General features: G+C 35.3%; 1 protein-coding gene across 1 annotated transcript in view; it reads right to left on the bottom strand.

Annotated features, from left to right (window-relative positions):
* Positions 1-13470, bottom strand: part of LOC125869762 (uncharacterized) — a 70099-nt gene that overhangs the window by 29264 nt on the left and 27365 nt on the right. The window lies entirely within an intron of this gene.

Below are 13470 nucleotides of genomic sequence, written 5' to 3'. Positions count from 1 at the left end.
TTTGGACCACAAAATTTTACAAATATGCTAGATCATGATCAACCAGCTTCTTGTTGATAAGGATCCTGCTCAAACCCTGAAACTGAAACTCCGAAATCCATTTTTTCTTGACTTATAACATACAAGATTCACATGGTGGGTAACTTACTACTTCCTACACTTGGTTACTAGTTTCTACTAAATATCATTTATCCCTAATTTATGTGATGTAGTTTAGTTGAACACAAAATTTCACGAGTATGGGAATACTTTGTAATGTTTCAATTGAAAGATAAATAAAATTTTAAACAAAAGAATACATTTTTGTGAGCCTTTTATCAAATAAGTGGGACCTAACATGGGTATAATGTTGAAAGTATGATTAAACATGTCTTGCCCAAACTTGGGGAGACGCGATAGGCACTTGGTGCCTCACCTAACTGAGTGTACTCGATATAACTCATATAATTATACTCCTAAACTACTTGGGCCAATAAAATTGACATACGTTCAACTGGTAAGGAAAGCTAAATGGTCTAGCAAGGTCTCTATATAGAGCGATCTGCACGAAAATCAGCCCAACAATACATAAGGCCGAGGAAAGTGTCACGATCTGAGACTACCCCCTAGTCATAACATGGTGCTTAAAGTCATGAGTGATCTCAAGCTAACCCATGATTTGGCATGACATTAAGATCATAAACATAAATTGAAATAATCGATGCAGAGGTTGACTCCGAAGGATATAAGAAGTCCAAGTCTTCACTTAACAATCAAAATGGAATTCGTGCCAAACAATCCATAAGGCTAAAAACTAATATCTGAAAGTAACTACTATGATGAGTTGTTGGGATAAATCCCCTGCTAATTATACCTATTTGAAAATTGAACGAATGAAATAAAGAAAAATAACATAAGTATTGTCTTTGAAAGATGAGGGCCCACCGATACTGCTACTAAGCAGATTAGAAGATGTACTAACTGTGAGCTAGAAGTTGACCGTATGAACCTATTTATAAAACAATATAATGCAAAGAGATTTACGATCAGTACTTTGAATGTATTGAGTACACGAGACATGCATCACAACTCTAGTAAACTAAACATGATAAGTTTGAAATATATGAACTGAAGCAATGACCTTGTAAATCAACATGCAACTGATAAGTACTAAATTGAAGTAACTGAATATAATGTAATGCATTATCTCACAATTGCATTGTGCGAGATACTAATAACCGACATACTCTATTGTGCTAAACAGAGTCCAACCTGTTCCCCAGTTGAGAGGGCGCTCTATTCCTTGCTAGGGTAAAAGACACTAATGGTGTAGATCCACTAAACTGATGTCCAAAATGATTAAGTTATTAGTCCTGATCTAACGAGTGACCCTTAATACCTACGATGACATGTAATTCTAGGACTTAAGAATTTCTACTAAAGATATCACTCTTAACTAAATTTATACTCTGATAACGATTCAAATTGAGGATGAAACCAATTGAAATCAAATGCGGAATTAAACAATACAAAAGTAACATAGAATAGAAATAAGAGATGAGAAGGAAAGAACAAAAGGCAATTGAATAAACAATCAACCTAGGAAGAAGAAAAACTTGAATTCGAAAACAAACAACTCAAATTGAAAACCACAAATGAGCAATCTATTGAAATGAAGGTTAAGTAGTCCTAAACTAACAATGGGAATCCACCCATCACTAATCTAGATTAAGCTAGACTAACCTAAAGGGATTCCATCCTTAAACTACACTCTTGAAAGAGTTTGTTCATTTAACATTCAAAATCCATATAGTCTAAGTCTTACAATATGAAAAAATACTACTACTTATACTAATAAAATAAAGAAGACACTTTCTTTAGAATTTTACCCTAAATGAGATAAGAGCCTTGTTTGGTTGCCTTCATTCGTGATATCTTGAAATTATGAGATGACTATTTGCACAAATGGCCTTTTTCTTCTTTCTCTTCACTTTGATGGACCTTCCATTGTATGTCTTTACTTTGTGTCCATCAATCTCCTCTAAAGCTTTTATGCGATCCATTTATCCATGCCGTTATCATCCTCCCCTTCTTAAAAAGGATTCGTGCTATAATCTAAACTATGCAAAACCATGAAAAGATCAAACACCAAATATATCCTCATAGCATGAGGTAATATTAGTACAAGGGTTAGGACAAAAAAAATTATACCAAGGAGACTCAATCTCAAGGAACAACCAAGTATCCTCTATTATCATGACTATTAAGCCCATAGATGTAGAACAAAGAAATTGGTTGTTCGTCCCATCAAAAGGATAATACCACCCAAATAATGACAGAACTACAAGATCAAATACTCCAAAATGTTCATCGGGGTCAAAATGATAATAGGAGCACATAATGGGGTCATACAAATAAGTATAGACCTCAATGATACCCCAACCCAAATGCAATGCACATTTAAGACAAATATGAGGGTCATCATATGCGAAGAGATAGTAGAGACATGTGTCATGCACATTGGGATCATCTAAGGTGTTTCTATAATCAAGATCACAACTAGGTTCAAGGATCCTAGCACTCATCACATCACAAGATTAAACACACAAAGACAACATGAAGAATTTAAGATAAACTTGCTTTTCTTGACAAATAACTCCTACCCCAATAAGATGCACAATCAACAAGATCATACACAAAGAGATAGTAAAGAAAGGGAGTTAGAAAACTACCATTCCCCATAGAAGGACTTTCCATCATAGGGAAATGTGCCAACAAATTCATCCAAATTATGCTTGTCATCTTGACAAAGCATCACTACACAAGTGCCACAATTCAACTCATTACCGGGGTCAAATGGAAAGGAAATCCATGAACATGGATCAAGTACACCCTTTTTAGCCCGATTGACACTTTTATCTTCTAATAACATAGTCCACTCAAAAGCGTGAGCATCATCATATGCAAACAAGTAGTAGAGAAAGGTGTCGCATAAATGAACTTCAATCAAGGTGTTCCCATGTTTAGCCTCCACCTTATATACTAAAGAATCACAACTCATATGAAGAATTGGAACACACAAGGAAGAACTAACAATTAACACATAAGCATCCTCTTTCATCTTAACACTACTCTCTCCAATAAATGTACTATCATCTTCACAAAAGAGATTTCCATCTTTGGAAAGTGTGTCATCACACCACAGTGGATTCTCAAACAATTGATAGCATCCGAGAGTGGCTACACTTCCAACATTATAAGGCATTTCACTATGCACACTCTCAAGAGTCATGTCATCATCAAATAAGAGATTATCCTTAACAAACATTCTACCTCAAGATTCTCATGAGAAAAAACAAGAAATGGTGTTAAGTTCTAAGTATTCATTCAAATCATTAATGCCGACACTAGGTGGACACAAAATGATCTTTCCAAAAGAATCAAGTTGGTCATCAATAGGATCAACTAGTGTAGCATCACTTTCATCGCATGAAAATGTACCCTCATTCAAGCTACAAGTGCCAACACTAGGTGGACACAAATCAACCTTACTAGAAGAGTCAATTTGGTCATCAATAGGATCAACTAGTGCTTGCTCACTCACTCACTACAAAGATATTATCATCACACAACAAAGTGCTATCAAAAACATCACAAGGTAAAGACTGACTATGCTCACATAAAGACAAGGTATCGTTTACACTCAATGAGCTACTAGCCACACAATGATGTTCCAAGTTCAAGGAAGTGTAAGAGTTAGCAGTTTTACCTTGTAGCTCATAGGAAGAAGTGTCTTAACCTTGGCTATCAACATTGGAGAATATTTTCTCCTTTTGGAAGCTCTCAAGAACCTCATGATTCTTCACATTTTGAGGTACCTCACTAGGCTTGCTTCCAAGGATACCTGCACAAGTTTTCAAACAACTAGATAAAGAAAAGTTACATGAGTTAAGAGAAAAATGTGATAACCCTTTCACGTCACTCCACCCAACTTCTCCTTTTTCCACTCTACAATTGTCACTTTTCACATCCTTACTCCTCTCAATCTTTTGTCTCTCAATTTTAAGGGAGTTTGGACAAGTGCCAAGGATTCCTTGTGAAGGGTTAGAAGATCCCTTCAAGTTTAACTTCCATTTTGGTGCACAAGGAGTGGGTGTTTTGACTTCCACGTTGAACTCCTTAGTGCCATCCTTACAAGGAGTATCTTATTTTGCTTCCAAAGAGTAACTCCTTAGGCTTTTCTTCCTGATGAATAACTTGCCTATTTTGTACCATAAACTTAACCTTTTCAAACATCCGCAAGAAATCATCAAAATATTTCCTCAACATTGTAAAAGATTCTCTTAACTCTACTACTTCATGGTTTAGTGTTCCTGTCACGACCCAAGCCTAGGGCCTAGACGTGACATGGCGAATGAGGAACTCGAAGGAACCCCAAACAAGCCTCTCAAACTTGTCATCACACTTCATCGGTCGCGGAAGTACATTCAACATTTATTTAACGGGAAATAGGGACTAAGGGCAAACCATTTCAAAATGACATCATAGAACAAGAGTTAAGCTCATTTACAAAATACTTGTCCAACGCACACCTCTACATACATAGATAGGACGGGGCCATGACATACTACCGGCTCCCCTCATAGTCAAAATACAATTGCAAGCTAAAGTCTCAAAACATAGGAGTAGGAAACATAACATAGCCCTCGAATCATTGAGGACTCACCAACAACTCGGATAAGCACCGTACTAGCCACGTGAATGGAGAGAAGGATCAAGAGTAGCTCCGGTCCCTACATGGTGACATCATGTAGGCAAAATATGCGTTAGTACTTGGAATGTACTAAGTATGCGGGGTGCAACACAACAATAGACAAGGACACAATCGAAATACAAGAAATAGTTTCATAGGCATTATGAATAACAATATGAGGATGCATGATCAAAGTGAAGTCAAAACATGTTTAAGTAAATCTATACTAATAGTAGATATCATATGTGTATGCATGATCCAACCAATCTATAACCCCAACTTAGGATGGGGGATGCCGTTCACACCCGGACACCCTGGTGGCAAGGTATAAACCCCTCACATGGTTGATGTTGGTCACACCCCAAGCATCCTAGGTGGTGAGATATAAACCTCTCACATGGTTGATGTTGGTCACACCCCAAGCATCCTAGGTGGTGAGATATAAACCTCTCACATGGTTGATGTTGGTCACACCCCAAGCATCCTAGGTGGTGAGATATAAACCTCTCACATGGTTGTCCGGTTCTTTTCCCCCGGACCGGGCATGGTCATGCAACACTTTATATAGGAAATTCCCATTAGGCTCTAATGCAATCTCACGTATGGAATGAACATATACACAAGCTTAGTTTGTCATCAACACATCTCTGGATTGCCATACATCTCATAACTCAAGCTTTAAAGCATCGATTCATCAATTCTCCATAGTTGGACATTTTGTCAAACACCTTGAAGGCATGTAATGGAATCAAAGAGCATGGAAAATAGGGTAGTAATTATGCAGCCAAACCAGTGAACAACCTACAACAACACCTTTTAACACCCACAATACCACATGAAAATCTCCACATCCATTCCAAATTTAGATTCAAGTTCTAGAGTCACAACATGCTCAAAACAATCACTTTTCATGTTTAAAATTCAATGTGCAGGAAATTATTACAAAGAACAAGACTAATTTATGAATCTTAACTTAAACCATGAATTAGTGAGTAGAATAGAGTCTAGGCACTATGGGTGGAAGGACCCATGAGTTCAACACCACATACCTTGAGTTCTTATGAAGGTCTTGAGAGTGTCTTCAATGGAAGCTTGGAACTTGGAGCAAGAGTCTCTTCAATCTTGAGGAAGGTTTTGGATTAGGGTTCTTGAGAGAACTTGAGAGAAAATGTGTCTAAGTATGGGAGAGGTGTTTTGGGAAATGTTTTAGAGATGGGAATTGAACTAATGGTATATAGGAAATAACATATGCCCTTTGGAAAAATGGTCCAACACTTAGAAAAAAAAATGAGGCGGGTGAACAGTAAAAACGCTCACTGGAAATTGCATTTCCTGCCGGACAGATTTTACGAAAATGGGCATAACTTCTTCGTCCGAACTCCGAATGAGGTGAAACGAAGTGCGTTAGGTAGCTAACTCAAAGGGCTTTCCATGGATATGTTATGGGCCACCCAATTATTTGTGTGCTAGGAGATATGACCCTCCAAAGTAGACCCTCGAAAAAGGCTTCACTTGGAAATTTCGGATTTTGATACGGTTGCTCTAAAATTTGGGTTAGACCCATTTCCCACTCAATTTGACCCCCTAAACAAGAATATGAAGTCGGATTTTTGAAAAACGAAACGAATTTTTTTTATTGCTAAACAAGTTTCCGGTAACTTCCGAAGCACATTTTTAAGAACTTTTTGGGTCATTTCAGTTCCTCCCTTTCTAACTCCAACCTTATCACCATACGAACAACAAGAAACATATGAACTAGGATGACAAGAATAAGTTATCATATTTTGAGAAGTAGTGAATTTACTGCTTCTATAGTCCACACGACAACTTTGAAATGGTCCCGCCCAAACATCTATGCCTTCTTTCTTAGAATAGGAAGTAGCATAAGACTAGGAAGAAAATTTAACCTCACAACTTCCATTTCCTTCTATATTCCACTCAAAGAATTCATACGACATATGAGAGAAAGAATTGTACCTCACATCACCATCATAACCATGGTGCAAAGCATGAGACCCATCATCTTCACAATTTTATACACTATAAGGTCCTTCCACCCCATCAACATCATCGCAAGAGTCATAAGTTCCATTGTCATGACCCAGGGGTACACCCTAGATGTAACATGGCGTACTTGACTCTGAAGGGGTATCATTCAAGATCTTAGCACATCATACCATAAGATAATAGAAAAGTGCGGATATTTTAAAAATATTTTCCATACAATCAAAGTCTTTATAAAAGCAAAGCGGAAGTCTTACTACACTTGCCTCAAACCATCTAATACAACTTTGAATACTCTTGGGTTATAGCCCATACAATAGTCTCAAGACATGAAAATAAATACATAAAGGAAATGGTGGCTTTATCCTCGATGCTATGAGGACTCACCAATCTTCAACTACTTGCTCCTACTAAAAATCTAGCCTCAAAGATGGAACTCAAGATCGCCAGACCCTACATTTGATAAGAATGTAGGCAAGAGTATGTGTTAGTACAAAATGTACTAAATATGTTAGCTATCATAACATCATAAGAGAATAACAAAAGCGTTAGCCAACATAAGACATAAGTCATGAACATAAGAGACAATAACATAATCATAGGCATAGTCTCCAACATAGGCATACTTTAAGAATTAGTCAACTCTTAATCCTTCATATCATAAGAGAACTACTTCTCAAGTAACCTCAAAGCGTACTAGTGCAATGCATGGATGAGACCCCATAATCCTACCCACACTAAGTATCCCTTTTTGGTCATCATAATCATACTTACCAACTTATGGTCTCATCCTTAGCTTAATTCTCCTACACAAGGAAATCTTCACCTTTAGTCAACATATCAAGGAAGGCAACTATAGCAACAATCCAAGCAAAGCATATATCATATATACAAATCTCTTATTAGAATATAATTACAATACTTCCTTGAAGTAAGCTAGTTCCATCATAAACATGCTATTGACTAGTCCCTCTTTAGCTATTCTTGTTGTTCATGGAGAAGTACCTCTTTACTAGTCCAAGACAAGTCATTAATCATGAATGGTTATAATTACCTATTCAAGGCTACCAAAGAAAAGTACTATTACTCAATCCAAGCTTAGCATACAACATATAAGTGATATGCTTCATAAGTAGCTTCAAGTCATACTTGTGCAATGCATGAATAAGACCCCATAATCCTACCCATACTAAGTACCGCTTTAGGCTATCATTCTTAAATGATTACTATTTATCATTTCTAGACTACCAAGGAATAACACCCTATTAGGCTAGACCAAGCTACCATGGAAGGCATAATATCATGCAAGTCCAAGCTATACAAGGAAGGGTACAAGTGCTCCATCCTAGCTACCAGGAAATGGTCTTGGCCTAACAAAGTCATGCTACCATGCAAGCATTCTGTGAACACTAGTACAAGATAACCTTAAGAAGAGTGTGATTTCTTATTTAAGGCTACCATAAGGTTTTATACTCAAGCTACCATGAAACAGTATTGTCTTACATGTGTTGTTATCCATGAAATGGTCTTATCTTACCAATTATCTTACCAAGTCAAGCTATTCTAGTCTAACATGCTTTGATTCATTTTAGGTGAGCAAACCTTTCAACCTAGAATCATTCTATGTGATAAAACCTTTTACATCATGTTCGTTATGTGTTCATGAGAATATCCTTTCAATCAACACATCTACATATCATAATCATAGACACTTTACTCTCAAATTATTCATAAAGCATTTACATAGGTTCTATAACTATATGCATAATCTCATACTTTCATAATATAGGTCATGTGGGTAAAGTCCTTCCACAATAAAGCCCTATACAATTCCACATACATATTAGCTTCACTCTCAAAGCCTTAACATTCTTAGTTTATCATATTGGTTTTACTTTCATAACCCTAGTGATAAACATGTAAGAATTATTAATTATTTCTTACTTATGGCCCAAGTTTACTTGTAGCCCAAGTAATACCATAAATAATATTTAATGAATAATAGATCTCGTCCGTACTTTGGTTATTTGATGGACGTACCAGATGAAGTCTTAACCTCTATAAATTGGTCCTCCCTCCACCTATTAAGGTTATCACATATTCTCTACATTAATTTCATCACTGACGGTTGTGGTAACGTAAGGCTAGGGCAAGGAGGTAGAAACCCATTTACGGCTAACACTTTCGCTTCTTTGTGTGATGATGCCTTCCACATCAGGTATGTACCTCTAACGATCTCTATGTAAGATTATCGTGTTCAATATCCTGATATGTATTAAATTATTTAATCTTACATATGACGTCAGAGCCTGGATTGTTTGAACGGATAATCTTCGTATATCTTGCATATTTATAGATAATATTTACATGGTATGTATATGTGAAATTATAATTATGGTTCATAATTTGGGGTTCAAAATTCGTGCGATATGTGAAGATGATTATAAATTGTCGTCGTCTTTTTAGTTTTTTTTTTGAACAATTTAGTTTGAATGTTTTATAAAAATCTTTGATTGTTAATTGGTTACTTTAATGAAGTAAAAGAATTGAAAAGAGGGTTACATGGAGGCCGCAACCTTTTGAGAATTGTTTATTATTATTTTTTTAATCTCATAGTGGTTCTGCTCATTATTTCCTTATGATTAATTAACTTAATTTGAAGGTATTTCATTATTTAAAGTTCAGTGAATTGATGTTGTCAGTAACGACAATGAACAATTTCTTCTCCTTCCCTTTTTTTCACAAGTTGTTGGCTTTATTATTATTATAATATTTATTTATTTATTTTGATTTTATGTTGTAACGAACCAATTGTGCAATAAATTAAAGTGGTCGTTATACTAAGCAATAAATAATATGTGTATACTTAGTGCAAAATAGTTTGTTAGTCACCAAAGTGGTCAAACTAGAGAAATTAACGTCTACACATATAATATTTATGACCACTTGATGCATGTATTATGTTTCTATAATTTGTTAGCCACCAAAGTGGCCAAACTACAATGTATAAAATTATTCACATGCACAAAATTTTATGAGATTATGTATGCATTTGTACTCATATAAGTTGTTAGTCATCAAGGTGGCCAAACACATATGGTTAAGAAAAATATGTACTCATAAAATTGTCATTTATCAATGAAAGTTAATGAAATGCCTATATATTGAAAAATCAATAGATAAATTGACTTTCACTATTGTTAGAACTTAAGAATTTATCCAAAGGTGAATCTATCATTCTACGAATAGTGAAAATTATGAGGTAAAATAATCTTTTTAGTCAAATATATATTGTATATCCAAAGATGTCGTATATGTTTGTTAAAAATATTCAATTACCTATTAAAGATAAAATTGGTATTTAAACTATGATAATGTGTCGTAGTACTTACCTAAAGGACAATTACAATATATTTTTATCACTTTACTGAATTCACATTATTTTCTGATTTGTGAGCATGTATATCTATTTTGCAGTTATTCCTCTTCATTCGCATGCTTCGTTTGTTACTGTGTTCAATGGATTGAAATTCTTTGAATGATATGAACAAGTACATTTCAACTTAGGTGTGATGGATCTTGACTTGGCTCCGTTGAATGACAAACCTACTGTCACTACTAATAAGAGCACTGAGGATGAGAAGTCTTTTCAAAAATCATAGGAGCGCTCTAACAGATTGAGCCTTATGTTCATGTGAATGATTGTTGCTAACAACATTAAGAGTACTATTCCACAAATAGAAAGTGCCAGGAAATACTTGAAGTTTGTGGAAGAACGTTTTTGTTCTGCTGCTAAGTCTCTCTCGCTAGTACACTAATGGCTGAACTCACGACCATGAAGTTTGATGGGTTGCGTAGTATGCAAAATCATATCATCGAGATGACTAATATTGCAACAAGACTTCGGACATTAGGGATGAAAGTGGATGACACCTTCTTGGTTCAGTTCATTCTGAACTTATTGCCTCTTGAGTATGGACCATTTCAAATTAACTATAACACTATTAAGGATAAGTGGGATGTTAGTGAATTGTCCAGTATGCTTACTCAAGAGGAGTCAAGACTTAACAAACAAAGAGGTCATTCCATTAACCTTATGGGTCAAGGAGCTGCTAAATGACTTAAAGTGAAGGCCAACAAGTTTAAGAAAAAGAAAGCACCTGCTAAAGTTCCACAGGATGCTCATATGGAACTAAAGGTTGATGTGTATCGTTTCTTTAAAAAGGAAGGACACTATCAGAAAGATTTCCTGAAACGTAAAGCTTGGTTTGAAAAAAACAGTACATTTAGTGCTTTTGTATGTTCCTAATAATACTTGGTGGCTTGATTCTGGTACAACTACTCATGTATCCACTATGTTGCAGGGATTCACTACGATCCAAACTACAAATCCAAATAAGGATTTCATGCTCGTGGGAAATCGCATGAAGGCTCAAATTGAAGGAATAGTAACTTATCGATTGATCTTGGAGACTGGACATCACCTTGATCTATTACAGACACTTTATGTTCCTTCAGTTTCTAGGAATTTGATTTCTCTTTCAAGACTTAATGTTTCTGGATATGATTTTATGTTTGGACATGGATGTTTAATTTATATAAGAATACTGTTTTTATGGTTCTGTTGTTCTTATTGATGGTTTATATAGATTGAAACTCGATAATAATTTTTTTGAATCCCTACTTACTATTCATCAAAATGTTGGAATTAAACGTAGTTCACTAAATGAAAGTTCTACGTATCTGTGGCTAAACGTTTGGGTCATGTATCCCAAAAATGATTAAAAAGATTAGTAAAGACTGAAATTCTTCTAAATTTAAATTTTGCTGATCTTGATATATGTTTGGATTGCATTAAAGGAAAGCAAATCAAACATACCAAGAAAGGTGCCACAAGGAGAACTCAACTTCCTGAAATTATACACACTGATATTTGTGGACCCTTTGATGTTCCATCTTTAGGTGGAGAAAAATATTTTATCACCTTTATCGATGATTTTTCACGTTATGAATTTATCTATTTGTTGAAAGAAAAATCTCAACCAGCGAACGCTCTCAAAGTGTACATTAATGAGGTTGAAAGACAATTAGATAGGACAGTGAAAATCATTAGGTCAGATAGAGGTGGTGAATATTATGGAAAGTATAACGAATCAGGATAATGTCAATGTCCATGTCCATTTGCAAAATTCCTTAAAGAACATGGCATATGTGCACAATATACTATGCTAGGAACACCTCAACAAAATGGTGTTGTTGAAAGGCGTAATCGAACACTTATGGATATGGTTAGGAGTATGATGAGTAATTCCTCATTACCCAAATCATTGTGGATTATGCTCTTAAAACTGTTGTATATTTATTAAACAAGATTCCTAGTAAGGCAGTTTCAAAGACCCCTTTTAAACTGTGGACGGGAAGGAAGCCTAGTTTAAGACACTTGCATGTTTGGGGTTGTCAAGTGGAAGCTAGAGTTTATAATCCACATGAAAAGAAATTATATTCTCGAATGGTAAGTTGTTACTTTATTGGCTATCTAGAGAAATTTAAAGGGTATAGGTTTTATTGTCCAAATCATAGTTCGAGAATTGTTGAAATCGGTAATAAAAAATTAATTGAGAATGGTGAAGTTATTGGGAGTGTTGAATGACAAAGTGTGGAAATCAATGAGGTAAGGGTAAATATTCCATTGCCCATGAATGTACCTACTTCCACACCAATAAAAAATGTTGTTCCTCTTGTTGAAGAACACTTTCACAATGTTGAATAATATTTGGGTGAAACACTTCAAGAAGGAACTAACTCACAAGTATCTGACGCAGATGAACCACACATAGTGCCATTAAGAAGATCTGAAACAGAAAGAAAATCGGCCATTTCAGATGATTATGTGATTTATTTGCAAGAGTTAGATTTTGACATTGGAATTAATAAAGATCTTGTTTTATTTTCACAGGCCATAGAAAGCACAGAGTCTGATAAATGGATTGATGCCATGAATGAAGAGTTAAAATCCATGGAATACAACAAAGTCTGGGATCTTGTTCAATTACCAGAAAGTTCTAAAAGAATCGGGTGTAGATGGTTCTTCAAGACCAAACACGATTCTAATGGTAATATTGAACAATATAAAGCCAGACTTGTTGCCAAGGGATACACTCAAAAAGGAGGCATTGATTATAAAGAGACCTTTTCACCGGTCTCAAAGAAAGACTCATTAAGAATTGTTTTGGCTTTGATAGCTCATTCTGATTTAGAGTTACATCAAATGGATGTGAAAACAACCTTTATTAATGGAGACCTCGAGGAGGATATTTATATGGACCAACCAGAGGGTTTTGAAATTAAAGGAAAAGATCAAATGGTGTATAAGCTAAAGAATTCAATATATGGACTCAAACAAGCCTCACGACAATGGTAGATAAAGTTTAATGATACCATAACATTTTTTGGATTTAAGGAAATTACCATTGATCGGTGCATATACCAAAAGATCAGTGGGAGTAAGTTTATATTTTTAGTCCTGTATGTTGATGAGATTTTTATTTGCTGCTAATGATTTAGGCATATTGCGTGAGACGAAAGACTTTCTCTCTATGAACTTTGAAATGAAAGATATGGGTGAGGAATCCTATGTGATAGGGATAGAAATATTTCGTGATAGATCACAAGGATTATTGGGACTGTCTCAAAAAGGCTATATCGAAAGAGTTCTAGAGAGATTTAATATGAAC

The sequence above is a fragment of the Solanum stenotomum genome, chromosome 7 (genome assembly GCF_019186545.1).
Source record: "Solanum stenotomum isolate F172 chromosome 7, ASM1918654v1, whole genome shotgun sequence".
In the NCBI taxonomy this organism is placed as follows: domain Eukaryota; kingdom Viridiplantae; phylum Streptophyta; class Magnoliopsida; order Solanales; family Solanaceae; genus Solanum; species Solanum stenotomum.
Note: the sequence above shows the minus strand (reverse complement) of the source record. Positions and strands in the feature narration are given on the sequence as shown.